This window comes from Petaurus breviceps, unplaced genomic scaffold (assembly GCF_028583685.1).
Source record: "Petaurus breviceps papuanus isolate PSGF00001 unplaced genomic scaffold, PetGlider_PUasm1.0 38, whole genome shotgun sequence".
NCBI lineage: Eukaryota > Metazoa > Chordata > Mammalia > Diprotodontia > Petauridae > Petaurus > Petaurus breviceps.
The window spans coordinates 52,603,917-52,628,919 of NW_027186304.1; the positions used below are offsets into that span (position 1 = coordinate 52,603,917).

The window sequence follows — 25,003 nt, forward strand, 5'->3', positions numbered from 1 at the left end:
CAAATACTGAAGCAGATACTTAAATACTTTGACCACATAATGAGAAGATGAGACCTTGTAATGCCATGCCAAGGCAACTTCCTAAGGTTCAGAATACCAGCATAGGTGCTCTCCATTTTATTCAGTGACAAACCAAGAACAGAGAAGATCAAAACATGACATCATTCAAAATACAGCATTTACTAAGTGTGATTCAACCATCTCCAAGTACTACCCCACCCCTGGACATTACATTCATTTAATCAATCACAAAGTCCCTCTTCTAAATACTACTGCACCCCTAGACTGTACATTGATTTAGTCCATCACAAAGCCCCTCTTCTCAAATGGAGATTAGTTTCCAATCATAAGTAAAGTACATTCATTTCTTCAATCACAGAGCACAAAAAGGTCAAAAGTTCCCCACCCTTGGATCACAATTGAATCTACCCCAGAGTTACAACAAGCTTAAGCACAGCATTTAATACCCAAATGGAGGTCTTTTCTTCATCTTGACAGGAAGCAAGTTCTCAGCAATCTTTGTTCCTGGGGAGGCAAAGCTTAGCAAGGCCACAAGATACATTGCCAGTATCTTCATTAATTCATTCTCTGTCTGCAGAACAGTCCTAGGACCCCTGAAAACATTAGCAAAACCCTCTTCCAGGATTTCTGTAAATATACAACAAGAAAATCCTTCTTCAGGGCTTCTTAACCAACAGCAAGGTTCCAAGACCTCTGCAACAACAGCACCCTCCTTCACCAGTGGACAAATCTGGCAAAACAACATCAAAACAAACAGACAAAGTACCAGCATAACAGCCATGTCTCCTCAGTCCTTGGCAGCTCTGGGTGGCAGCTCTCAAACGTCCTGGGCAATTCAAAGTGGCCCTCAGCAATCCTCTCAGTCTCTCTCTGCCTCCAAAGGTGCTGCTTCCAAAAAGTTCTTCTGCCTCTCTCTTGTGTCTCTCCAAATCTACGTCACCAGCTCCTCCCAGTTCAGTCCTCTCTTTTCACGTCAACAAGTCCATCCCACAAGTGGGATTCACAAGCTCTGGGTTTTAACACAATCAAACCAAAAACCAAGCCAATACAGGGGGATCTTTAAATTACATTACTATTACAGACCTCCTCATTGGAAAATACCCTGCTGTTAGGAACTATTGAAGGCAAAAAGAAAAGGGGATGGTAGAGAGTGAGATAGATAGATAGTGTCATGGAAACAACAAACATAAACTTGGACAGACTTTGAGAGACAGTGGAGGAGAGATGGACCTGGTGTGCTATGACCCCATAGGGGTCACAAAGAGTCAGACATGACTAAAGAACTGAACAACAAAAGTGACCAAACAAACAAGAGTAATTCAACATTTTATGGCCAGTTTTTAATTAGAGGAAGGGGAAATCTGAAATACAGCAATTCAACACACATTTATTAGATGTTAAATAAAATATATGCAAGTATACAATGGTTCTCAAGGATCTTATACTCAGGGGTGGGGAGAAGAAGATACCTAGACAACTAGCTAGGACACATGGGATATAAGTACAAAGGAGAGGTCCAAATAAAGTGTCCTGAGAAATTTAAGAGGGAATAAAATACTATCAGAGCTCTCTAGACTTCTGCGTATATGATTTCAACATATAACAAAGAAATAAGGTCAGGCTTTTTTGTACCCAGACTCTTTCATTTCCTGGCTCACTAGTTCAGCCGCAGGAAAGTTCTTCATTTTCCTCTCCTTGAAATGGAATGAGAGCAATTCCCAAATATGTGCTTTGGGTTGAATGAGATAATGTGTTTAAAGAGTTCTATTCACTGTTCTATTTAAAGAATGGAACCTATGAAATAAGACAATCATTGTTATATCCACTGGTATAGTTTTCTTCTTTCTCCACCCTAGACCAGTTTCACAAAAGGGAGAAGCTTATTCTAACAGGAGCTCTTGGCCTTGATCACCTATGGGAATCTACATTAACTTTTGAGACCTTATCATCACCTAGTACATACATGTAAGGATGACTAGCCACTAGGTTAAAGCAATGAAAATGAACTGGAAAAATTCATTAAAATCCAGGTCCACGGAAAAGAAACTCGCTTGACTTGAATGGTGAAGCAGTTTCTGAATGAAGATTAAAATAAATAATTAGAACATTTTAGCCTGTAACAAATGAAATATTTTAGCTCTTTGAATGTATGTAGAGTGAACACAGAAAAACAATGGTTTGTTCAAAAAAAAGAAAGAAACAAAGAATGAAAGAATTAAGAAGGAAGGAAGAAAGGAAAGGAAGAAGGGGCATCCTTAGAAAACTGAGAGAAGGAGCTTTAGGAGAGGTCTTACGATGCCACTATCAAAGAGGAGACCTATTTACCCAAGTGAACCATGAGTCTACTCTTGTTGTGTAGACATTTTTCAGTCTTGTCCAATTCTTTGTGATGCCATTTGGGTTTTTCTTGGTAAACATACTGGAGTGGTTTGCCATAACCAAAGCAAACAGGGTTAAGTGACTTGCTGTAGCAGCAAGCACCCCAAGCACGTCCTCAGGGTTTGCTGCCACCACAGGTTCTTGGATCTGCTTTGTTAAAGGAAAGCAACTCAAAAGGGGTTAACAAGCTTACTTTAATCAGTCAGACATATATCGTTTACCTTGTTCAGGGGAAAAGGTCAGCACCCCGAACTTCAAAGTATACAGGCAGAATTATCAAGACAAAAACAGATCAAGTAGACAGATTTCCAAACTGTCCAACCATTACATCCATACCCAGACAACATCTGGGTTTCCACATCTGGGTTTTTCAAAGCCGGGGGGGCCCTGGACAACAGCTTCCCAGAATACAGATCAAATCACAGAACACTTCTCAAAGAGAGCCCCCAAAACAAAACTACACATCAGGGCTTATATAGCCTTCTCCTGGCTCAGAGAATGTAACAACCTTATTGACCCACTGGCCAATCAAAAAATATCTACTGAAAAACAAGCCTCCCACCCCAGGCTTCAGGTGCAATTTAGCCTAGGGGCAGGGAAGATCTTCCAAATTTGCATTCCCATTACCCTTGCCCAGGGTCATACTGCTAATAAGTGTGTGAGGCCAGATTTAAACTCAGAAAGAGGAGTTTCCCTGACTCCAGGCCTGGCAGTCTTTCCAATGCACCACCTAGCTTCCCATAGAATCCACTCTAGTGACTGATTAACTCAGTTGGTTAAAACATCAAGGTAAGGATATTGAATTCACAAGCCAGATCTTCAATTAAGCTAGGTAGTTCACTCTGTATACTAACCTGTGGATTGTACCCAATCTCCATTAAGGCAAATTGCAAATCCCTACACCTAAGATATACTTAGGAATGGCTGAGGGCTTATAAATGAATTGGATCTGCAAAAATCCAAATCTACTATTGAAAAAACAATTCCAGACATACTGCCTCATGGTCAATAACATCATCTTTGTATATAGAGAACTACTTACACACAGGTATTATGTTCTTATAATCAAACTACATGAAAACTTCAGATTCCCCCTTCTTTCCTCTCCTCTTCCCCTATAAAACAAACAAGTTCTAGGACAGCATGGAACACATTAAAAAGTGCTTGTTTAATTATTACTAAAGGAATTTAATTCATTAAAATTTGCAGAACCACATAGTCAAAGAATCCTAGAACCTGAGAATTAGAGGGTCACCTTCTCCAACCCATACATGAAGGGGATTCCCGCTATAACATACCCATGAGTTGTCATCCAAATGCAGCATACTTGAATAAATCCAGGTACACACAGACAGACCCAATGCCATGTCATTGCAAGTTTTAGAATCAACTGGCATGCTGCCTGAGATCCCCTGCACTACCTCCTTATTTCTCAACCAGCACATGTATAGCTAATCAAAACAACTATTTCTCCCCCTTCACTAAGAAAAAAAATAATTGCCCACTAACTTAAAAGGAGAAACCAATACCAATTCTGGTAAATTATACTTAATTCAACTTTGTGGTTTGAGTACAGAATACTCCAACTAGACTGTAAATAATTCAGGGAATTATATGGTTGTGGTGATGATTAAGGTTACTAGGTGATTTGAATTTCAAAGAGTATGCTGAGCTTACCAAGAGGCTGTCTTTTATTTAGAACTACAAAATTGCCTACTTGGGCCTACTTGGGAACTCTTCCAACCCAGTCAGTGGTTCAAATGGTTTATTGCAAATCACTTAAGACTTCAGAATATCAAAATGATTTTTTGTGACCTGAGAATTCAATCTAGATAAACGTATTGCTTATACCACGCATATGTATCTAAATTCCTTATTTTGAGAATGAATATGTTTATCTTTCTCATTGTTGAGAACAGTAACGTATCAGTTTATCACAGAAAGGTGGAAAATGTTTAAAACAACTAAGGAGTGAATACTGAAACAGGTTGACAAAAATCCGTTTTGTAAAAAATAAATTAATTTGGAGAATGAAAATCTGGCCAAAATGATACTTTGTTCATAGTACAAAATGTATTTTTAAGTTTAAAGTTTTCATATCTGTAAAATGGGGATAAAAATAGCACCTACAGCACAGGATTTGGTGAGGATCAAATAAGGTAATGAATGTAAAGAGCTTCACAAACCTTAGGGTGCTACATAGTTGGACTAAGTATGATTTTTTTTTTAAAGCAATAGGGGTTAAGTAACTTGCTCAAGGTTACACGGCCAGTTATTTCTGGGTGGGGTGCTGAGTATCTGAGCCCGAAAGTTTTTTATAATTTATTTTTTCCAGTTACAGGTAGTAATTTTTTTTTTTAAAGCAACCAGGGTTAAGTAACTTGCTCAAGGTTACACAGCCAGTTATTTCTGGGTGTGGTGCTGAGTATCTGAGCCCGGATTTGATCCAGGTCATCCCGACACTGGAACCAGTGCTCTTACTCGCTGAGCCACCTGGCTGCCCCTCTAAGTATGATTGTTACTGTTATTCGGTCATCATTTTGGAAGCAACATAGCAATATAGATAGACCAAAAGTCACATGGAAGAAAAAGGTGAACTTGTTCCTCTTGGCCACTAGGGAGGATTCAAGATCGATTGGTAGAAGTTATAGGGAAGTAGATTTGGGCTGAATATGAGGAAAGACTTTCTAACAACTAGAGCATTTCAATGCATAGGTTGCTTGAAAAGTAACAAGTTCCCAGAAACTGTGTATCTTTAAGCAGAAGGGAAATTCTGAGGGACTTGGAGTGTCATTTATTGCTGTTGGCTCAAGGCCCCACCAGTTGAGTGGCATCTTTACCTGCTGTGTCTAGGATCTCAGTTTCTTTTAACCACTAAACATCAATTCGCTTTTACAAAGTGATATTTACTTCAAACAAAATACAAGGTAATCTCCTGTCATCCTAATCCACATCTGGCCACTGGACCGAGATGACTCCAGAGGAGAAATGAGGCTGTTGACTTCGCACAGTCCTTCCTTACTTAAATCTAATTCACTTGCAAGTCATGGCATCACCCTCCTGATGTTATGATTCTCTTTGAGAGCAAGGACAAATAACATAACAAAAACAAAGTACAAACATTTCCCACCAACACCGCAGTTACACATTTTGTCTTTGGGGAAGAATAGTCTCACTCCTGGCAGTTTTTACATGCCCTTGGTCCCACCAAATTTGAGTCTAGATGAAGCATGCTGGCGAGAAAAGTCCTCATCCTGGCTACCAGTAGACTGGGTCCTTAGGGTCATTCCTTGCTCAGTGGGGAGAAAGATGCTGAGCCAACTGCAAAACACAGCATGGCTAGACTCCTAGAAGCTAATTTTCTTGACCTTTTAAAATCCCCAAAGTTCAAAGCCTCCTTCACCTAAAATGGAAAAGAATAATCAATGAGGCAAAATTGCAGAGGCCTCAAAGGGAGGAAGACCCAAGGTCATCTCTCAATGGACATCATCAGTGAAAAAGGCAAAGCAAGAGACAGCCAAAGAGAACAGCTGAGGTTTTAGTCACTAGTGCTTTTTGAAGGCACATCCAGTTAAAAAGGCTTCTCCTAACCACATGGTTAGCAGACTGGAGCCAGTTACAGAATGTCTATTTATGTTCTAATGTCTCTCTAAGACACTCCCATTATGCATCATCACAACTGTCCAGGAAGCAGGCTCCCCAACCTTTCCCACGTGGGGAATTTATATCAGTTGAGCACTTTGATTCACTCTGTGCTGTTCCAGTCCATCATTACAATTATAACTACTACTTTACATAGCACTTTAGAGTTTACAAAGTACTTTCTTCATAATAACCATGTGAAGCAAATAATGCAAGTATCATTATTCTATTTTACAGGAGAAAATGTAGACTTAAAGACTTTAAGTGCCTTGCACAGAGGTCACGTAACTATTACATATCATGGCTAGGGAACAAACTCAGTTCTTTTGATTCTAAGACCAAATTCTTATTCTTCTATATTATGCTGCCTTCTCTAAGAACCACCTTTCCCTCTGATGATATATGTAATATTGGAAGATTCACATTACTTCTTAGGGCCTCAATTTCTCATCTTTAAAATAAAAGACTTGAATACTATAGCTATTTTAATGTAGTGCTTTAAGGTTTTTTGTTGTTGTTCAGCCATTTCAGTCACATGTGACTGACTCCATTTGGGGTTTTCTTGGGAAAGATACTGAAGTGGTTTGCCATTTCCTCCTCCAGCTCATTTTACAGATGAGGAAACTGAGGCAAAGAGGGTTAAATAACTTGCCCAGGGTTACTCAACTAGTAAGTGCCTGAGGCTGAGAGTTTCAGCTCAGGTCTTCCTCTCTCCAGGACTAGTACTCCATCCACTGAGCCACCTAATCTGCCTGCTTTAAAGTTTATATTGTACTTTTCATGTCATTTCATTTGATCTTCACAACACTTCTGTATGATAGATGCTATTATTATCATCTCCCTTTTTCCAGATGAGGAAATCAAGACCCTAATGTCACTTATTCAAAGTCACATAGATAGCAGGTCAGCGCAAGGGGTGGTGCTCTGTTCTTTTGACTCCAAGCTGGCTGCTCTTTCTACTTCTTGCATTATGTGATAAACAGTACCAATTCTATATTCCTGGACTCTCTGTTCTTTTTATCTGTGGTATAAATGAAAACGAGAAGTCACTCAATTTAAATTTTTTGAAAATCTGTTCCATCCCTGAATTATTCTTTATGATACTAATGACACTTCCCCATAGTGACACTCAAATCCTTCATAATTCCTCAACTACTTAATGATCCATCTGCTGCAACAAGAGTTTCCAAGCTGATTATGAAAAAAAACCCCACTCTATTCAATTACTTATTTTGGATAGAAAGTACTTTCTTGATGCTTCACAATGGCTTAGAAGTGACTGTGGGTTCTCAAAGACTATGCTTGGGATGGACAACACTTGGCAGGTCCTACCAAGGTGAAAGAGCTTCAGGTCAAGGCTCAGCAATGGATATAGTCGATTCTGAGGACCAAGCTAGTTGAATTTGGAAAGGTCCCTCAGAAGAAACTTATTTTAAAATGCCCACCACTAAATAGGGTATCTCACCCTACAGAGGAGTAGGGGGAAGGGAATCAGAGGGGTGATGATGTAAGGGAGGGCAGGCTGGGGGCGGAGAAGGAAGTTGGAAGCATCCACTTTTGAAAAGGGATGGGATCAAAGTAGAGAATAGAACAAGTGGGAAGTGGGATAGGAGGGAGGAAAATATAGTCAGTCTTTTACAATATATCTACTATATTATTGTTTTGCATTAGCTACACATATGTACAACCTATACTGAACTGCTTATCTTCCCAGTAAGGGTGGGAGACAAGGGAGGAAGGGAATGAATCTGGAAATCAAAGTTTTAAAATCAAATACTCAAATATATATGTATATATATATATATATACATACTACTATTAATACTATTTTACATGTAATTAGGAAATAAGATATACAGGCACTGGGGTATAGAAATCCACCATGCCCTACTGGAAAAGTAGAAAGGGGTATGGGAGAAAATATGGGAGAGAGCAGATTGGAGGAGGGAATATCCTGTGGGACTGCTATTTTGGGGCAGTGGGTAGGGGAAAAACGGGGAGAAAATTTTAACTCAAAATCTGGTGGAAATGAATGATGTAAATCAGAAGTTAATAAAGCATTTGAAAAATGAAAAAAAAACCTGCATATTTGATTAAGTATCATCTGTCTGTTCATTTATTGATAGTAAATCAGGGAAAAACCACTATTACAAAAAACCCAGTCCCTTTATTGAAAGAGTTCATAATCTATTGAGCAACCAAGACAAGAAAATAAAATGTGAAAAGAAAACATGTAAATAAATATAAACTCACATAGTTTTGAAGAAAATGGTACTAGTGGTAAATTCTAGAGTAGATGTGGGGTAGAAGAAAGACTAGAGTCAAGTAATTTTATTCAGGGAACATGGAGAAATAGCAAAACAAGTATTTGAAAATAGAAAAGTTTTAAAGTAGTTAAGTATAATTTTGGTTACAGACTATATCTGCTACTTAAGAACCTGCCTGAATAAGTATGAATATGATCATCACCAGAACATAGCAGTAGTGACTCCTAATATATAAAAATACCAAAAGCAATATGGTCCCATTTTGCTTCCACAGTGAGGGTAATGGAAGTGTGGAAAAGGGGAGAGATGAATAGCAGTTTTCACACCATCAACAATCATTAATTCTTTATTCTCTAAATGGGAAATCTTTTTCCAAAGAAAAATTGAGGGGTGGATATAGATGATTCAAGGGCCCCTTTCACCACTAAATTCTGAGATCTTATGAACTGATAGAGAGCAGAAGAAACTGAATCTTGACATTTATTCTAAATGAAGCCAGGTGCTACCCAATACACCAGAAGATATAAAAACATTGGAAGGAAAGCTTGTATGTCCTCAGAGAGTTGAGTAAAGACAATTTCAAACCTGGATTTATTATATGCCGAAAAGCAACAAGAAACATCATTTCATGGGACTTCATTTGAAACATCCCAATTTGTACATATGTATCAAGGAGAAGACTACAACAAGATAACTGCATTTGATATACCACAGTCTGTTGCAGAAGGTGAAGAAGTAGAGAGTAGAGCTTAATTCTTGGTCACTTCAAGACAAAGGTGGCAAAGGGAGATGATGGAAAAATTGTTAGAAAATTTGGATTGAAATCAAAAAATAAAAGAAGCCAAAGTCATAAGAAACCTCACATTTATGTGTCTTGAATACTTTCTTTAGGAAGAGTCAGAAAGTGCTAGATATAAAAAGCACCAAATGACATCAGAACAATAATAATTGTCTATATCTTAACCTACAGGAAATGTCTAGTTGGTTAAAGCACCAGGAGCAATTCCAGAATTAGGTCTCTGTGTGAAATTCAGAGTGTATGCAGTAGGTACTTGTTAGAACAAAGGTCAAGATCAATACTAAATTAGAAAGGAGAAAAATGGGAAGACTGCATGCAATTACAATGTCTCCAATCCAACCTATTTAACAAGTAGTTGATGCTAGAGGGGAAAAGGGGAGGAGGAGGAGGAAATGGATAAAAATAAAGAAAATTAATTGAATTATTTGATTTTTTCTTTTAGATAATTTTAACTGATGTAAAACAGTTACCACAATTAAGTGTCCAAATGGCTCAGAAACAATCAGTAAAATTTAGTGAAGAGGCACCACAGCCAAAAGCAATGCAGCTCAAAGTACGAGCTCATTTATAAAGCATTAGAAAGGACCAAACTAGTTGAGTTTGGAGAGGCTCATCAGCAGAAACTAATTAAAAATTGAAGAGTACAAGCAGTTTTATCTTACAAAACAGTGAAAAGCAGTGTAAGGGAAATGGCATTGTAAAAAGCTTGGTGTGAGATCCATCTAAGCCAGCAAAGCAAATTTATAGATTAAATTGAAAGATGGACAGTGTAATATAGGTGAGATGAAAGATGTTGGTTTTTCTATCAGTCAATTCTTGATCACTGATGACAGTGGAACTAAAGAAATTGGGTGCTACCACCTCTGTTCCTGATGGTCTATAGGAGGAAGTAGAAATAGTGCTTTAAAAAAAAAAAAAGAAATCCAGAAAAGTCACCAGGTCTGGCCATCTACATACTAAAGAAATTCCGTGCAATGCTAAACAGGTTGATTTTCCAAATATTTCCATAAGCAAAGATTCCTGCCCAAAGGGACAGATATTTTACCCTCAAAAGGTTTTTAAAAAGTGGATAAAGAATGAATATAGTCCAGATTTTAGTGTGAAGGTAGATAGGCCACTGTAGCAGCCACCCATGGAGTTATTCCATCACCTCACCAACCTGGGATTGACATGGCAAATGGGCGGCTCCAGCTTCCACCCTCCCCAATCCATGTAAAAAGGGGACTCTAAACAAACTTTGGAGCTGCAGAACCCACAAAATGACACAGAGAAGCTAACCTCCTGCTGAGGACAGCCCAGCAGGCTGGCAGGAATCCAGCACAGCGCTCTGGGAGCTGAGCCCAGCCCCACACCGAGGCTTTAGCCCCAGGGTGGGCCTGACCAGCCTCTGGTCAGAGGGACTCCAGATCAGCAGCAGCTGTGGCCATTTCCAGATTTATCAACACATAGACACAAAGGACAAAGTGAGAGGTCAGTGCAGTCTAGACTTTGGGACCAGCAAGTGGGAGTTCGTGGCTTTTACCCCCAGGGCGAAAAGCCGCTGAGCCACCAGCACAGCCAGCCAGCGCCACTTGGCAGCTTCACCTCTTGGCCTGCAGAGTGTAGGGGGACCAAGCACCAGTCTGAGGGGTAATTGCTCTTGCTTTAACCTTCTTGGATCTGGATTGCAGTCTAGGGTGGAGGTTCTGGGGTGTGTGTCCAGCTTGCCAGAGCGTGTGGAGACCTCAGAGAGGGCACCCATCTAATACCTCCAGCAGCTGAGAAAACCCCAGCATTTGGGACGAAAGCTCCCCTGTCTGGTGGCAGAGTCCTACTGTGGCAAAAGGCCCAGAAGTCAAGTAATTGAGTGGCAAAATGAGCAGGCAAAGGAAACAAAGCAGACAGAAGATTCCAACGATACACTCCTATTTTGGGGACAAAAAGGAGCAAAGCATGGAACAGGAGGAAAGCAGTGAAGTCAGAACTCCTGCACCAAAAGCTTCAAAGGAAAATACAAGCTGGTTACAGGCCATAGAGGACCTTAAGAAAGATTTTGAAAACCAAATAAGAGAAGTGGAGGAAAAATTGGGAAGAGAAATGAGAACAATGCAAGAAAAGTATGAAATGAGAGTCAACAGCCTGACTGAAGAAAATAATACCTTAAAAAACAGACTGACTCAAATGGCAAAGGAGGCCCAAAAAGGCAATGAGGAGAAGAATGCCTTAAAAAGCCGAATTTGCCTGATGGAAAAAGAATCTCAAAAACTCAATGAGGAGAATCATTGCTTCAGAATTAGATTGGAGCAAATGGAAGCTAATGACTTTATGAAAAATCAAGATGCTGTTAAACATATCCAAACAAATGAAAGAATAGAAGGCAATGTGAAATATCTCATGGGAAAAACCACAGACCTGGAAAATAGATTCAGGAGAGATAATTTAAAAATTATTGGACTGCCTGAAAGCCATGACCAAAGTAAGAACCTAGAAATCATCCTCCAGGAAGTTCTCAAAGAAAACTGCCCTGATGTTTTAGTACCGGAGGGCAAAATAGAGGTTGAAAGAATCCACCGATCACCTCCTGAAAAAGATCCCAAAAAGAAAACTCTTAGGAATATTATAGCCAGGTTCCGGAATTCCCAGATTAAGGAGAGAATATTACAAGCATCCAGGAAGAAACAATTTGAATATTGTGGAAACACAATCAGGATAACCCAGGATCTGGCAGCTTCTGCACTGAGGGATCGAAGGGCTTGGAATATGATATTCCGGAGGGCACAGGAGCTGGGATTAAAACCAAGAGTCACCTACCCAGCCAAACTGAGTATCATGTTTCAGGGGAAAATATGGTCATTCAGTGGAATAGAGGACTTTCAAGCATTCCTGCTGAAAAAACCAGAGTTGAATAGAAAATTTGACATTCAGATACAAGAAGCAAGAGAAGCATGAGAAGGTAAACAGGGAAAAGAAATCATAAGGAACTTATCAAAGTTGAACTATTAACATTCCTACATGGAAAAACAATAATTTTAACTTATGAAACTTCTCAGTAGTTGAAGGGATTAGAAATATATATATATATATATATATATATATATACACATATATATATATTTGTCTATATATGAGGGTATATGGGCATATGAATACAAATGTGAATGTGTGTATATATGATTACAGGTATACATAGATAGAGGGCACAGGTCCAATTTAACAGGAAGGAATGATACTTAAAAGGTGAAATTAAGAGGTGAGAGGAATATAATGAGAGGAAATGGGGAGAGACAGATTGGGGCAAACTATCATACAGAAGAGGCAAGGGAAAATGGTTGCAATGGAGGGGAAGAATAGGAAGGCAGAAGGGAATGGGTCAACTTTATTCCCATTTAATTTGGCTTGAGGAGGGAGTGAAATACACACTAAATAGGGCATCTCACCCTCCAGGAGAATAGGGGGGGAAGGGAATGAGAGGGGGGATGATAGAAGGGAGGGTAGGCGGGGGGGGGAGGTTGGAAGCACTCACTTTTGAAAACAGACGGGATCAAAGTGGAGAGTAGATCGGGTGGGAGGTGGGATGGGAGGGAGGGAAGTGTAGTCAGTCTTTTACAATGTATCTACTATGTTATTGTTTTGCATTAGCCACACATGTGCAACCTATACTGAACTGCATATCTTCCCAGTTGGGGTGGGTGACGGGGAAGGAGGGGAATGAATCTGGAATTGAAAGTTTTGAAATCAAATATCCAAATTTGTGTGCGTATATATATACTATAATTAGTACCATCTTACATGTAATTGGGAAATGGGATGTGCAGGCACTGAGGCATAGAGATCCACTGTAAAAGTGGAAAGTGTTATGGGGGAAAATGTGGGAGAGAGCAGATTGGAGGAGGGGATATCCTGTGGGATTGCTATTTTGGGGCAGTGGGTGGGGGAGAAATGGGGAGAAAATTTGTAACTCAAAATCTGGGGAAAACGGATGATGTAAATCAGAAGTTAATAAAGCATTAAAAAAAAAAGAACTGGATATCCTATAATAGATTGGATCCAAAGATTGGGTAGCATTGCATCTGGGAAATTACACTCCACTTTCAATGCTCCTAACCTTTCAACTTCCACAAAAGTCCATTTTTGAAAAACACAAATATTATCTCAGTAACACAATATAGGCATAAATCATGGATAATGATTATGTTGGGGGAATTAAAATTTCAGTTGAGCCAAAGAGGAGTAGAAAGAAGCAAAGTGGGTATAAATAATTGGTAGGATATTGCCAAAAATAGTTTCTGTGTGCAAAGTGGTATAAGAATTATATCAAAGACATATGCCAAAATTGTAGGTGAAGAGTTAGTCATGTAGTAAAGTGAGGGATGATGGAGGCCCAATGGAGGTTACAATGATATCTACAAAATAGTCAGAGATCCACAGGAAGGCCTGCACCACATTGGGTCGATCTACATGAAATCCTTAGGAAAGGTCATGGATGAGAATCTTCATCACTGTGGAGAATACCCATTTTATTTAGATTTTGTATTCATGGAAATATTTAAATAAACATATTGTTTTGAAGTTTACAAAGTGGTTTCCCAAGTAATATCTATGCAGGGAGCAGTTATTTTGCATAATAGACTTGATTTTGAAAGATAAAAAATGAGGATGGAGTATATTTCCAACATGGGAGATGACCCGTATCAATGAACGTGGCAAGAAACAAAAAATCTTTTCAGAGTGTGGCTAGAAATTATCACTCAATAAGCATTTATTATGCCTCTAGTGTGTGCCAGTCAGGGCAGCTAGGTGACATGGTGGAGTGAGTGCCAGATCTGGAATCAAGGAGTTCAAATCTAGCCCCAAACACTTCTTAGCTGTGTGACCCTGGACAAGTCACTTTACCCTTGCCTCAGTTTTTTCTCATCTGTCAAATGAGCTGGAGACAGAAATTGCAAACCACTCCAGTATCCTTGCAAAGAAAACCCCAAAGTGGATCTTGATAAGTTTGACCATGACTGAAACAACTGAACAACAAAAATGCCAGGCAGTGGGGCCATAAAGGCCATAAATGAAATCATTCTATCTCTCTAAGCTATTAAAGTTTAAAATTTCATTAACACTTTTGTGATACTTTGTATAGAGGGAGACAACACATAGTTTACTTTGGTGGAAATATAATACGGGTGAAGGGGAATAATGTGAAATAAAATTGTAAGGTTGGAGCCGGGTGATTTAGGGCCTGAACTGTTAGGTTAAGGAGTGTGTATTTTACCCTTGAGGCAAAGGAGAAGCAATGAGTGACATGGTTAGACTGTGCATTAGGAAAATTATTTTGGCACCTATGTGAAATATGAATAGGAGAGCAGTGATGCTGAAGTCAGGGATGAGTGTTTGGGAGCTAATACAAAAGTTTAGATGAGAGGAGGTAATAGTTTGAACTAGGGTGACCACCTGAGTGGGGAAAAAAAGACTAATGTGAGAGATGTTGGGAAGGTAGAATTTCTAAGACTTGGAAATTGCCTTGATTTTTTTTTGGAGGGGTAGGGGGAGAGTATGTATGGCTCTAAAATTGCAAACCTAGGTGACTGGGAAGATAATATTGCCCCCAAATGAAATGGAACAATTTGGAGGAAGGGGGTCCATTTAGCAGGAAGATGTGAATTCAACTTTTGACAACTGGATTTGAGATGCCACTGGGATATCCAGACGATGTCCAACAAATATTTGGTGGGGGGGGGGGAATGGGATTCAGAGGGAAGATTAGAATTGGGTACATGGATCTGGGAGTAATCAACATAGAGCTGCTAGTTGAATCCATGGTACATTGTGGATTACTGCGAAAGTGGGCAAATGAGACAAAGATCACATTTTTTGTCAATGTCTTTAAAGAGAAGGAATTTTTCTTCCTCTTTGAAATGCTGTCTTCACAATTTTTTTTTCTTTTCTTGACCCCAAACAAACATCACATGCGTAAGAAACATAAAGGCCTGGGCAGCCTAATAACTGCAGCTCTTAAAATTACCAAACTACCAGCTGTGCCATTTATAAGGCAGTGTCAATGAGCCTCTTTTTCATTACCATCCTCTCCCTACACCACAAGAAAAAGAGAATGTTAAGGAGCTAAAAATTGATCTTGCTATGGATTTTACTCTGAGCTCTAAACAGTGAAAGAATTATAGTATTAACAATACCTAGACCATTGTGAAATGTCCAGTGAGAACTCTGACCTGCCAAATAATACTTCATGCACTCAGCTATATGTATGAGGCCCAATTCAGTGAAAATTACAGACTGCCTTCTTGCCAAAAAAAAAAGTTTATGAAAGATATCCACAATCGTTTTCCAACTATGTTGGGGTATTAATGTGACTTTCTGGCTCACTTAAACTACTTGTCTTCACTTTTCCTTCTAAAAGAAAATGCATATTTCTGCCCATGTAAAATGTATTCTTTCTCTATAAAAACAAAGACAATTGCTATGTCGGCACAGTATTCTTTTGGAATGACCTAGGAGGCAAGCATTGGTGACAGATGCTGAAAGAGGATTTTCAAAGAAACAATGTAACATTTTGCATTGGCTTCAAGAACCTCATATTTAAAATATTATTCAGGATGCTTGGGTAGATAAATTAAAGCAATTGTACAATAACCAAAATAGAAGTATTAACTTGCTCAAAGTTTCTCGCGTATTCTTTGAAATGTAATGAATTAAAGAAAAAATTAATTGAGAAAATTAATGTAATTCAATGTAAGGTGGGAGGTAGTAAAGTGCTATGCCAAGAGCTCCTTTGAATTGGAATAGGATGGCATTTTGGCTCTGCCTCTTACTATCTGTATGACTTGGATAAGTATTTTTACCTCCACAGGTGACATCTAAGTTCCCTTCCAACTATATAATCTACAGTTAAGACTTAACCAAAATAATTTGAGGAACACTCTGCTGTTCCCCTAGATCTCTTCTGCCCTTTGTTGTTAAACTGCTTGAGAAGGCATTCTACAGTAGATGCCTCCAATTTCCCTCCTCTCACTCTCTTCTTAGCCCCCTACAATAATCCAGCTTCTGACCTCATCATTTATTTAACCAAAACGGCTCTCTGCCAAGTACATGATGATCTTTTGATTACCAGATCCAATGGCCTTTTATATTTTTTTCTTTTTAAAAAATGTTTATTGCTTCCCTTTTTATTTTTTAAACATTTTAAAGTTTTGAGTTCCAGATTCTATCCATCCCTCCCTACTCTGCCCTCCCCCCTCCCTGAAGTGGTAAGCAATGAGATATAGGTTATACATGGGCAATTATGTAAAACATTTCTGTTATTAGTCACTTTGTACAAGAAGAATTTTAAAAATTTAAAGAAAGTGGAAAAATAGCATGCTCCGGTCTGTATTCAAACAATTTCAGCTCTTTGTCTGGAGGTAGATAGTGTGCTTCACCATTAATCCTTTGGGATTGTCTTGGATCATTGTATTGCTGAGAATAGCTAATTTGTTTATCGTTCTTCATTGAACAATTATTGCCGTTACTGTGCATAACATTCTCCTGGTTCTGTTCACTTCACTTTGCTTCAGTTCATATAAGTCTTTCCAGGTTTTTTCTGAAATTATCCTGCTTGTCATTTCTTACAGCACAATGATATTCCATTACAATTATATATCACATTGTTTAGCTATTCCCCAATTGATGGGCACCCCTTCAATAACCAATTCTTAGCCACCACAAAAAGAACTGCTATAAATTATTTTGTACAAATAGGTATTTTCCCCTTTTTTTATGTCTTTGGGATATAGACCTAGCAGTGGCATTGCTGGATCCAAAGCTATGCATAGTTTTATAACCCTTTGGGCACAGTTTCAAATTGCTCTCCAGAATTGTTGAATCAATCCTAGTGTCCCAGTTTTCCCACATCCTCTTCAACATCCAACATTTCAATGACCTTTTCTTAATTTTCTTTCTCCTCAACTTCTCTGGGTCTTTGATGCTGTCAATCACCTTCTTCTCTTTAATAGTCTCCTTTCTTTAGGTTTGTGGGACTCCATTTTCTCCTGGTTCTCCTTTTATCTATCTGACCTCTCCTCAGTCTCCTTTGATGGGTCCTCTTCCAGGTCATGTACACTAAATAACTCAGGGTCTCTTCTCTTCTCCTTCCATATGATGTCATTTGGTGATCTATTAGTTGCCATGGATTCAATTATCTCTATGCTGATGATTCTCAGATCTATTTGTCCAGCCCTAACCTGTCTGCTGACCTCTAGCCTCACCTCTCTAATGACCTGTTGGACACCTCAAATTGGATATCTTGTAGACATCTTAAATTCAATATGTCTGAAATTGAATTCATCTATCCTCTAAATCAATAAACATTTATTAAGTGCCTGTTGTATGTCAGGTACTGTGCTAAGCCCTTAAATCTTTCCCTCTTCCAAATTTCCCTCTTGGAGGGTGCTGCCATGTTCTCAGTCCCCTAGGTTCTCAAACTAGAAGCCATCCTCAACTCCTTACCATCACTTATTCCTCATATTCAGTCTGTTTCTAAAGTCTGCAAATTTCCCCATTGCAACATTTCTTTAAAAATTCCTTTTCACTCCTACTGTCACCTCCATGGTGTAGGCCCTAATTGCTTCACCCCTAGACTATTGCAATAACGTGTTGATTGGTCTCCTTCCTGCAAGACTCTCCTTATTCCAGTTCATCCTCCATTCAGCTGCCAAAATAATTTTTCTAAAGCACAGGTTCAGCAATATTACTTCCATTCTCAATAAATTCCAGTGGCTCCCTAGGATCAATACAAAGCCCTTCATAACCTCGTCCCTCCCTACCTTTCTAGTTTTTGTTTATCTTATACCTAGTTCCCCTATCCCTTTCTTGCCTTCCCCTTCCCCCCTACTCTTTGATTTAGTGACATTGGCCTTTTTATGATTGCATGAATAAAAACATTTCTCAGGTCGGACATTTTCTTTCACTGTCTTCCGTGCTTGGGATGTTTTCTCTCCTCATCTCTGCCTCCTGGCTTCCCTGGCTTCCTTCAAGTCTCCGCTAAAATTCTACCTACTGCAGGAAACCTTCTTGATTTTTCTTAATTCTAATGCCATCTCTCTTTAAATGATTTCCAATTTATTCTCTATATAGTTTGTTGGGCCATATTCATTTGCTTGTTGACTCTCTCATTAGATTGTGAACTCATCAAGGGCAGGGACTTTTACCTCTTCTTTATATTTCCTGGTACTTAACAATTCCTGGAACATAGTAGGCACTTAATAATTGCTCACTGACTTCTTAAGAGATTTGTGACTTTATCAGTGTGTATACTTCACTAATACATTTCACAATCCACTCTATACCTTGGATCCTGGTTCTTATGTATTGCGATGGAGGGAAAAAAATTACCATGTAGTGATGACTTTACTTAAGTAGTCTTGTCTTTGGCAAACTGACATATTGACCATTACTGCATCTGTTGTGAAAGCCTTTTTAGCTCATTAGGACCTGCCAGAGATCCTGCTTCATAGGCATAGACTCAGAGCACCCAGGGTTGTTTCTATTCAGTAATGTTCCATCAAAAGAGACATTTAGTTGAAGAAAGGGTATCCTGTAAATATAATTAAATGATATAAGGATCCTTCATTTGGGAGATCTCCATAAATGAATATTAATATACATTGATATGCACATTGATCTGTCACTTGTTATCCATTGTGTAGTCTTAGAAATTTTCCTATAGCACTGAGAAGGCAAGTGACTTGTCCAAAGTCACACAGATAATGCACATCAGATGCAGGACATAAATTCAAGTCTTCCCAAATCTTAGGTCAGTTCTCTATCTACTATACCTGTATCTGCTACATGCTGACTTTTACCACTAACTAGAAATAACTGATGTGGCAGTTTGAGTAGCATTAAAAACAAAAAACTTATTTACTTTTTATCTCTAGGAGCTGACAAAGAAGGAGGTTTGAGGTGACATTTAATAATTAAAGGTTTTTATTTTTTCCCTTCAGTTCACAAAAATTGATCAAATGTTTACTCTCTATAAGGTTCTGACATATATAGACCAAACCAAAATATTCCTAGCCTACAAGAAGCTTACATTCCACTGGGGAGATCCAATATATACACAAGTAAGTATTGTACGAGGAAAATTGAAGAGGGAGAAAGCACAGAAAACTGGGACCATAATGCATGGATGAGTTAATATATGTAGGTAGAGCCTTGAAGAAAGATGAAGATTATGGAAGGTAGAGATGAAAAGGAAATGCATTCTAGGCATGGAGAATAATGTGAAAACTCATGGAGGGAAGAGATGAACTGTCAAGTTCAGATGATAACTAGTTGTCTAGCTTGACTCGATTGTATAGTCAGTGAATGGTAGTAGCATGGAGGGTGGGGGAGGGGGACTGGAAGGGAGATTAACAAACAGGTTGTGGGGGAAGGAAGCTTAAATGCTAAATGTCAGGCTAAGAAGTTTAGTTTTTATAATGCAGGCAACGAGGAGTCACAGAAGTCTTTTGAACAGAGAAATTACATGTTTAGACCTATACTTTAGTAAAAAAAAAAAAAAACTATTTTGTCTACTTTGTGGAATTGGGGAAAGTGTTGGAGAGGAGTGAGATTGGAAGCAGGGGCAGCAATGAAGAGATTGCTACAATAGTCCAAGTGAGTCATGATGAAAGATTGATCTAGAATTGTGGTCACATGAGTAGAGAGAAGGGGATGATATGAGAGAAGTAATGGTAGAGTCAAAATGTTTGGCAGTTGATTAGATATGAAGGACAAAGAACAGGAAAGATTCAAGGGCAATGCTGAAATTATGAAGTGAAGTAACTGGGTAACTATCTCAACAGAAATTGGAACATTTGGGTATGAAGATAATAGACTCACTTTATATGTGTTTAGTCTGTGATGCTTAGGGGACATTCAGAAGGAGATACATGCTACACTTGATTCATGAGAGAAGTTCAGGAGATGATGGTAGATATATAGCTTTAGGAGTCATCTATGTAGTGATGATTTTGTAGAACTTCAAGGAAGAAACTCTAGTGACAGAAGAGAAGACAGCCCAGAATAGAGTCCCAGGGGACATTTTTCTGACAAATAGAGAAATGAATGATTATTTAGCAAAAGCAACTAAGGATAAAGAAAGAGTAAGACATGTACTAGGAGAACCAGGTGAGAGAAGTAGAGAATCAAAAGAGGGTGGCATAGAGGTCAAATGTCAACAAGATCAAAAACGACATAGATGCCAAGGAAACTGAAGGGGAAGGATAGAAAGGTTGAGAAGGAAGAGAGAAAGAAAACAAACATTTATTAAAAACTTACTTGGTACCAGGCACTATGCTAAGTGTTTTACAAATATTATCTCACTTGATCCTCACAACAACCCTTCAAAGTAGGTGCTATTGTTATCCAAATTTTACAGTGGAGGAAACTGAGGCAGGCAGTAATTAAGTGCCTTAAGAAAGAAGGCCATTAGATTTAGCAATTAAGAGATCATTGGTATTCTTGGGTAAAACTGTTTTCGCCAAGGAATTGGGACTGAAATCATACTTTAAGGGATTCAGAAGTAAAGCGTTGAGTGTAGACTTTTTCTAGGAGTTTGATAGTGAAAGTTAGAAATAATATGATAGAAAAACTTGAGGACATAACAGCGTCCATCCTAAAGAATGACTTAGACCTGAAGATGTTTGTAGGGAATGGGAAAAGAGACAATGAATAAAGAGATAGAATGATTGATGGACAAGCTTCTTTTTTTTTTTAAGCAATTGGGGTTTAGTAACTTGCTCAAGGTTACACAGCCAGTTATTTCTGGGTGTGGTGCTAAGTAGCTGAGCCCAGATTTGATCCCCAGGTCATCCGGACACTGGAGCTGGTGCTCTTACTTGCTGTGCCACCTCTAAGCAATTGGGGTTAAGCAACTTGCTCAAGGTTACACGGCCAGGTGTTTCTGGGTGGGTGCTAAGTGTCTTAGCCAGGATTCGATCCCCACGTCATCCTGACACTGGAGCCGGTGCTCTTACTTGCTGTGCTACCTGGCCACCCCTGATGGGCAAGCTTCTAGAGCAGAAAAGAAGAGATAGGTAGAGATCTTGACCTTGGCAAGAAATTCTACCTATTTCTTGAATATAGAAGTAAAAGAAAAGTGCTTGGGTGAAGAAGTAGGACTGTTTTGGTGTGTGGAGTAAGGGAGAAGAAAGAACTCATAACAAAATGACTCCATTTTCTCAGTAAAGTAGGTAGCAGTGTAGTATGCTAAGAGAGGCAAATATGAAAATACCAGAGTTCCAAGGGAGAAGAAGAGATTTGGAACAGCCACCAAAAATAATAAAAAAAGTAAATCCAGGAAAATTAAAAGTTTTACAATACAGTATTGAAGGCCCAGCTGAGATTACATAAAAAGAATATGTAGTGGTTCCAGTTATCACAGCATCACAACTTCCTCCAGCAACATTCAGCAACTCAATGTTATGAGCAGAAAAGACAGATGATGGGAGGGATTCAAGGTGGAGAAATGGCAGCCTGTGTATGACAGTAGGATAAGAGGGCAAGGAAGTAAAGGGTGAAGGTCAGAACAATGAGAGAAAAAATTTAAGATGAGTGAGGCAGAAGGAAAGATGAAAAAATAGAGAGATGAAAGGGACAGGAGATTATTTAATAGCCTAGGCAGCTAAGTACTATAGTGATAGAGTACTAGGCCTGGACTCAAGTATATCTGTGTTGAAATCCAGCCTCAGACACTTACTGGCTGTGTAACCTTGGGCTAGTCACTTAACCTCCTTTTCTTCAACTGTGAAGAACAAATCATTTATAAATATTTATAAAGTATCTATCACAGTTCCTGACACACCGTAGGTGCTATATAAAGGTTAACTATTTTTATTGTTATTATTGTTATCAAAGAGGGAATTTCAAATTTATTGGAATTTGCACAGGTGATTGGGAGATCTAAGTAAGGTATGACCATCCCTTTGGGAAACTGCCGAAGGTTAAAGCTATAAGTTATGGGAACTGAAGATACTGATGAACAGAAAGGTCCAAGTTTATAAGAGAATATCAACATCAGAACTTATGTTAGAGTTGACAATTATAAGCAAAGGGATTGGAAGAGAAAAACGGCTCCATAAATCAGTATCAATTATTAATTCTGTCCCAGCAAGGTGGGGGTAGAAATAACACTGCATTAGAAAACCTGAATTGTAGTGCCAGCTTCCCATCTTATTAGCTATATGGGTTTAGGCGACTCATTTCGGTGTTCCCAGCCTTCGTGTTCTCATTTAAAAGACAAGAATCATAGTTGTTCTTACCTCACAATGCCGAAATGAGAACTGAATGAATTTGAAATCAGAAATATGACATAGAAAAGTGTAATATATGGTAGTATATATGTGTTTGTATTTAGTTCACTGATCTAGAACTGGAAAGGACCTTAGAGGTCAACAAACAAATCCAACTACCCTAGGGTTAACTATGTTCATAAATTTGTGAGTAATGGAACATTGCTTAATTCTTCAGTAATTGCCTTATTGAAAGCTCCTGACATGATTTCCTTTTCATCAGCTGATATCTGCCCTCATGCCAATCTATTTTTAAATATTAGTGTATGGTTTTTGCAGATTTGTGAAAATGCTTTGTTCATCATCCTGAGAGAGGCTTAAGTTCCCCAATAGCAGCTGATATTCATGTAGTGTTTTAAAACTTACAAAGTGTTTACATCACAACAATCTGGGAGGTAGGTTGTGTAAATGTTATCCCAATTTTACAAATGAGGAAACTGAGACTCAGAAAGATTCAATGAATGGTAAAGATCACATAGCTGGAAAGTGGTAGAGCTGGGACTGGGATTTTTTTTAACTTTTTTTATTTTTTTGCTTTTTGGAGGGGGGAAGGCAGGGCAATTGGAGTTAAGTGACTTGCCCGAGGTCACAAGGCTAGTAAGTCTCAAGTGTCTGAGGCAGGATTTGAACTCAGGCCCTCCTGATTCCAGGGCAGGGGCTCTATTCACTGTGCCACCTAGCCACCACTAGGACTGGGATTTTTAAATCTTTTTTTCCTCAATTAGACATTCACATTGTTTAGTCATGTTCAGTTGTGTACAACTCTCTATGACACCATTTTGGGGTTCTTTTGGCAAAGATACTGGAGTGGTTTGCCATTTCCTTCTCCAGTTTATAAGGAACTGACACAAACAGGCTAAGTGACTTGCCCAAGGTCACACAGCTAGTACCGTGTTTCCCCGATAATAAGACCTATCCCGAAAATAAGCCCTCCCCTTACTGTGTAAGATTCCTCTAAAATAAGCCCTCCCCCAAAAATAAGCCCTATTGAGATTGCTACTGTACTGAAGGTGATCCCCTGCGCTACACACTACATTACGGTACCCTCTGTATGCACCGTTACCAACCCCCGGGTGAAACGCACGCCGCGCTCCAAGCTGCATCCAATCAGAGCTGCAGCAGTGAGAACGTCATCCTGTTCTTCCCCAGTGATTTGCTTATTGAATAAAGGTACATTTTTTTGTTCACATTTACCTGTTTATTAAAATTGCTGTCAATGTGCATTAAAATAAGCCCTCCCTTGAAAATAAGCCCTCTGGTGTTTTTCTGTCCAAAAAAATAATAAGACAGTGTCTTATTATTGGGGAAACACGGTAGCTGTCTGGGGAAGAATTTGAAGTTGTGTCCTCTTGACTCTAGGTTTGGTACTCTTACCAATTGTGCCACCCCATAGTGGTTCCCAATTTGCAAGTGATCCGAAAGTATATTTATACACAGAGTTCTCATTTTGTTATCTTGTATCAACTCTGTCCATTAATATTAATAGTATAACATACCAAGCTCTCACTTTGTCAATATATATTTTCTTAAGCAGTGAGTACTGCTCCTATCATGTCTGGGTCAACAAAATATTTTGAGCTTCAAAGGAAGGAAACCTAGCACGGTATTTTACCATGCAATACTCTGACAAGCCCAGGGCCATAAGAGAGTTAGAAGAATTAGGAAGAAAACATACAAACTTAAAAGGATTCCTTTTGATCCTGCATCTCTCAAAGCTGCTCCTTGGAGGAGGAGGGTTGACTGAAGAGTAGAGTGTGTTAGTTAATGTAACCTTCCCCAGATTTACACTTTAATGATTCAGAATTTCATTAAAGCAAATTTAGCCCCAGGTTAACCAGGAAGTTCCATTAACCAGGTGACCTTGTTCCACATATAGTCCAGGTGTTAAGTGTTTTTGTTTTATAAATTACTTTTATATGATGAAGGTGATGAGCAGTCTAGGTACATTGGCAACAAACATTCCAAAAGTTCTACAATGTGTCCTCAAGAATCTGGTCCTACATTTTAAAAAATCATTCCAAATATTGTATAATTAATTGTTGCAGGGAGTTACTTGTCTCTATGAAGGCTGCCCTGTTCTTTTTTTTTTTTTTAAGCAATCAGGGTTAAGTAACTTGCTCAAGGTTACACAGCCAGTTATTTCTGGGTGTGGTACTGAGTATCTGAGCCCCAGATTTGATCCAGGTCATCCTGATACTGGAGCCGGTGCTCTTACTCGCTGAGCCACCTGGCCGCCCCTAGCTGCCCTGTTCTATAAAAAAAAAGGAGGCTAATCAATACAATTCCAGAGAAGGACAATGGCAGAGGGGTGGGGGATGGGCAGGACAGTGAGGCAGAGAGGAGCAGTAGTATTGACTACATGTGAATTATATAATAGTAAAAGACCATTTTTTCTCTTCCACCTTAATACTTGTTGCATATTTTTGAATAGTCAGACCCATAATAGTCCCTTCCTTTCCCTCTCTGCTTCTCCCAACATAGATGTAAACAAAGGCTTTTAAGGTACCCTAAGAGTTCAATGAAATCCATGCCAGTATTTGGGGGAGGGAAGGAGTTTTACCTGCACACTGACTCATGACCAGTACAAATAAAAGTGCACA

At 38.9% G+C, this 25,003-nt stretch overlaps 1 protein-coding gene across 6 annotated transcripts in view; it reads left to right on the forward strand.

Annotated features, from left to right (window-relative positions):
- Positions 1-25,003, forward strand: part of DTNA (dystrobrevin alpha) — a 492,078-nt gene that overhangs the window by 70,965 nt on the left and 396,110 nt on the right. The window lies entirely within an intron of this gene.